The sequence below is a fragment of the Mesoplodon mirus genome (assembly GCF_964341445.2).
Source record: "Mesoplodon mirus genome assembly, contig: HAP1_SCAFFOLD_1179, whole genome shotgun sequence".
NCBI classification, from domain to species: domain Eukaryota; kingdom Metazoa; phylum Chordata; class Mammalia; order Artiodactyla; family Ziphiidae; genus Mesoplodon; species Mesoplodon mirus.
The window spans coordinates 2,233-7,461 of record NW_028294897.1 but is presented as its reverse complement, the minus strand read 5'-3'; the positions used below and the strand labels follow the sequence as shown (position 1 = coordinate 7,461).

At 39.4% G+C, this 5,229-nt stretch overlaps 1 pseudogene across 1 annotated transcript; it reads right to left on the bottom strand.

Moving 5' to 3' along the window:
• Positions 1–302: 302 nt before the first annotated feature.
• Positions 303–4,890, bottom strand: LOC309797887 (ferritin heavy chain-like; annotated as a pseudogene). Its single transcript has 2 exons — positions 4,814–4,890; positions 303–887 (listed from the first exon to the last, which is right to left on the bottom strand). The product of its transcript is annotated as a ferritin heavy chain-like (transcript).
• Positions 4,891–5,229: the final 339 nt, after the last annotated feature.

Here is a 5,229-nt window from a genome sequence, read left to right as displayed (position 1 = left end):
AACTCCTGGATACCTGTTTTAAAACTTAAAAAATGAGAGATTTGCCCACATGAATCAACCAGAGACCTTTATTTATTTATGAACCAATAACTTTATTGGAAGAAACGGAAAAACTGGAAGAAAAAAACTTAAGTGATAAAATAAAGTCCAGGAAAAGAGAGTCCTGCCCTTGTTGCCAAGAAAAAAAACAAAACCAAAACTTAAGTGAACTTCTTCTGCAAGAGCACTCTTGCCGTCTGCATGGCAGGCATGGTGACCGGGGCTCTGGTCACCCCGTGGCTCTGGGGAAGTCCAGTCCAGGCTCATTTCTTCTTGTCGCTGTCGCCCAGGGTGAGCTTGTCAAAGAGTTACCCTGCCAGCTCGACGTCTGGGGCCCCCATCATGCTCAGGGTGGTGACATGACCCTCCAGCTGTCTGATGAGCGCCACCTACTGGCTGAGGTAGTGAGTTGCCAGGAAGTGGAGCAGGTGGGGGTCGCACTTGTCGGTGGCCAGCTGGTGCAGTGGAGCAGGCTCCGGGTCACTAGCTTCTCCAGGAACAAGGCGCACTTCATGGCCTTGAGGCCGCTCTTGCACTCGTCACTGACTGGCTTCCTGATGTCTTGGAAGTTGAGGCGGCCCCCCGCGCTGGTTCTGCAGGCGCTTCAGGCCCTGGGCCCACAGTGGCGCAGGAAGAACCGGCTGAAGTGCTTCAAGGCCACGTCGTCGCGGTGGAGGTAAAAGGCCACGGCCAGGCACACGAAAGAGGCGTGGAGCTGCAGGGTGAAATGGCTGTTGACGGCGGCCTCGCAGTCGGCGTGGTAGCTCTGGCGCACCTGCGAGGGCGGCGCGGGCAGCGTGGTGGGTGTGAAGGCCAAGGTGAAGGCGAAGCCGCGGGGCCTGCGGTACCTGTCTCGGAGTCCCTTTCACGTGATTTAGCAATTTCCTTCCTCTTGGGTAAGTGCAGACTTCTCTTTTGTTTGTCAGAAAACAAAAGGCTTAGGTGTATTCTTAGAGAAAGAGCTTAACTGTGTGGATGTATTTATCCCCTCCAGCCTCATTTGTCCTTTCACTGCCACTCAGCAAGCATTTTTTTTAACCCCTCAATGATGTTGTATGGAATGAACCACAGTGGTAGGAAATACCATTGATCTCAAATTATCTTTCATTCATTCATTCAGTAAATATTTATTGATTACTTAATATGGCCCAGGCACTGGTATGGGATTTGGGCATATATTAGTAACAAAGAGAGACAAAGTCTGTTGCCATGAGGTTTGTATTCTAGTGGAGAAGCAGACCAAAACAAAACAAAACAAAAAACTACTGTTTTTCTCCCTTTCTTGTCTCCAGTAAATACGTATAAGATATTACACATGTATATGATATTAAAAAGTCAATATTTTCTTAGAAGTTAAGGATGTTATAGTGGAAGACATAAGACCAATCTAGGTATTTATAATTAATTAATTCAACAGCCATTTCTAGACAGTATTCCAAATATGTGTCAGTGTTTGACTCTGGAGATACACGGAAGAATCAGACATGGTCTCTGTTCTCAAGGTACAAGAAAGAGTGATGGACTGTTTTAAGTGCTCTCAATGGTTTTAAAGTTTTTGGATAAATTAGCTGTTTTCACTTACAGTTTTATTACCATGACTTTGACTAATGAACTTTTTTGGGGGGTCCCTTTATTTCTCTTTGAAAGCTCATGCTGTGCTATAATCATTGTTTATGAAGGAAGCAAAGGATCAAATATCAACTGTCACTTTGTACACTTATCTGAGCAATTTTAGAGGCATTTAATTGTTGAGTCTGTAAAGAAATAGAATAATAACAATGTCTATTTGATAAGTTGATGTTAATGATAGGATCATACATTAGAGATGGAAAAGAACTACATGATCAGTTTCTCAGTGAGATAAAATCGTATTCTATGTTTGCTTAACACCAGTGTTTAGTCTTAATATAATTGCAATCTTTCAAAAATTTCCTTGGAAGAGTCCATTGTAGACTTCACTGGAAGAATCTATTTAAATAGAAGAAATCTTGATTTTGTAGAACATTTTCTCCTTATGTCCCAAGATCATTTAATAATTAATTTATCTGGACAACTTTACTCTTCAAATATTAAAATAATACTATTGAATGGTTCTATGTCTACTAAGGGGTGATAATGGTGTTTCTCAGATTTTTTATCCCTCATCATTACTCCCTAGGTTAGAAGATAATGTTAAAATACATGTTATAACTAAGAGAAACCTAAGGTTTAAAATCTAACTTTTTAAAGGGAAATCAATAAACTAGCATGAACTGGAACCTCAAATTTCCATGAAGGAAATATACATATATCTAAACAAAAACATTGCATCCAGTTTTTCTTTAATGAGGAATGTAAAGCTAAATACAAACACAGAATGAAAAAACTTCAGAGCAGGGCTTCCCTGATGGCGCAGTGGTTAAGAGTCCACCTGCCGATGCAGGGGACACGGGTTCGTGCCCCGGTCTGGGAAGATCCCACATGCCACGGAGCAGCTGGGCCCATGAGCCATGACCGCTGAGCCTGCACATCCAGAGCCTGTGCTCCGCAACGGGAGAGGCCACAACAGTGAGAGGCCCACGTATCGCAAAAAAAAAAAAAAAAAAAAAAAGAAAAGAAAAAACTTCAGAGCAGATGATGTTTTTAGAAAAATTTTAAATTTTATTTTTTAAATGTATTTATTTTATTTTTAAATTTTTGGCTGCATTGGGTCTTTGTTGGATGTGGGCTTTCTCTAGTTGCAACGAGTGGGGGCTACTCTTTGTTGCAGTGCATGGGCGTCTCATTGCGATGGGCTCTCTTGTTACGGAGCACGGGCTCTAGGTGCTTGGGCTTCAGTAGTTGTGGCATGCCGGCTCAGTAGTTGTGGCACATGGGCTTAGTTGCTCCGTGTCATGTGGGATCTTCCCGGACCAGGGCTCGAACGGATGTTCCCTGCATTGGCAGGTGGCTTCTTAAGCACTGTGCCACCAGGGAAGCCCCCGAAATTAAAAAAATTTGATAATCAAATTTTATAGTTTATAACTTGGTCTGTGCTAAGATAATGTCTTTTAAAATATCAATATAGGACTATAAGATGAAGGTTTCTTTGAAATGTTTGTGGTCAGTGTTGGTATTATGTTAGGATTCTCCAGAAAAACAGAACCAATAGAAGATATATTTGTATATTATATAAAATAAGGAATTAGCTCACGTGATTATGGAGGCTGACAAGTCTCAAAATCTGCAGTTGCTGTACTTGAGACCAGGAGAGTCCATGGTGTAGGTCCAGTCCAAAGGCCAGGAGGCTCAAGACCCAGGAAATTCAAGTTGAAGGCAGGAAAAAACAATGTCCCTGCCCCAAGGCAGTCAGGCAAGAGGAGTTCCTGCTTACTCAGAGGAAGGTCAGCATTTTTATTTTATTCAGGCCTTCAAATGATTGTATGAGGCTCATCGACTTTAAGGAAAGCAATCTGCTTTACTTAGTCTACTATTTCAAATGTTAACCTCATGGAAAAACACCCTTTCAGGCACAAACGATAATATTTGACTAAATATCTGGGTACCCCCTTTGAAGTTGACATATAAAAATTAGCTATCACGGTATTATTCATGAGAAATGCAGAGTCAACAAATAAAAATTCTCATGCTATAATCTGCAAAAACTGTTTTGACTTTCAGTTCCCTTCATTAATTTACAAATGTTACAGAACTAATAGTTACACAACTGATATTAGACAATAAGTTCTGACTCCGTTTCAATGATTAGCTCTCATTCATTCATTCAGCATATTTCTATTGAGCACCTATTATATGACAGGTATTTTATAGGTACTAACATAAAAACTTGTTCTATAAGCTCCTCATATTTGTATTTCTTTTGTAGCTAAGTGCTAGTAAATGTTACATATAATTCCTTCTTTGAAAATTAATAGATGAAGTAGGATCAATGGTATAATCTTAAGGGAGTAGACCATAAGTAGCAGCAGTCGGTGGCTTATCTCACTCTCTGTGTTTTGTGTGTGTGTGTGTGTATACATATGTATAAATCAATCATTTAATGAGAGGTAGTGAAAAGTGATACATCAATATTGTATATCTCTGGGCTGTTCACACTGCATTACCTCATTATTACAGATACTGGATTAGATTTGATTATTATTAGCCATATTTTACAGATAAAGAAATTGTGAATTAAAGTATGTAACATGATCAAACACAGAGCTTATGAATAGCAGAGAGTGACAGTCTGAATTGGATTCCTCTCTAGGTAGTTTGGGAAGTTTGGCTGGACCATGAGCTCCATTAGAACAAAGACTGTTCAACTTGTGATGCTAAATTTCACATAGTACGGGCTCAAAAATATAAATTAAAATATTGAGTGGCCTATGAAAAGCTTTAGTCTCATTATTTCTCCAAATTAAAAAATGAGTGGGAGTAGATGTTGAATATATATTTAAACTCTATTTCCTTTAGAAGGAAAAAAAATCAAAGACACCCAATGGTGATAAATTACTATTATAATTTTACTTTAATATGCATAAACATAAAACCAGGCATAGAAATTGGTATGCTTTTATAACTGTAAACCAGACAATTTGTAAATATATGCAACTACAACTATAAAACTATTAACATTAAGAATTTCCAATTATGCATCCGATTATGCTTTTTGTCTTAAACACAGTCCCTTGTCACTGAGAACACACTAGTTGACGAGATGCAGGTTTCCTTTCGAGTGCGCCATGTCTGTGTCCCGACATCCGTGAAAGATCTTAGCGCTCTACCACCCTTCTTCACTGAAGACATGACGTACTTTAGCTCATATGATGATTCATAATGTACTTTTGCTTTCAGGTAGTGGAAGTCATCATTCAAATAGTGTCTGTCCATGTTCTTTTTTATTAGTTTGTGAAAAGTAATTCTGATGCAGTTTGTTGATTTCATGAAATACCATTAAAAGCCTCAGTAACTTCAATAACTGAAGAGGCTGTTCAAACTGGGAATTGAGGGGGAAGAGAACTACGGACAGAATTTTAAGGGATAACACTCTTCCCTTTGAGTTTCATTCTATTAAACTATTTTTCACCTCCCAGTCATCACTTTAAAAGGAAATTTTAGTGTTTGCAGCTGGTAAAATGTGACTATAAGGGTGGACATGCGACAGTTGTCCTTTTTACACTAGAACATGCCAGCCTAGCAGCAGTCACACTCAGTGTGATTCAAAACACA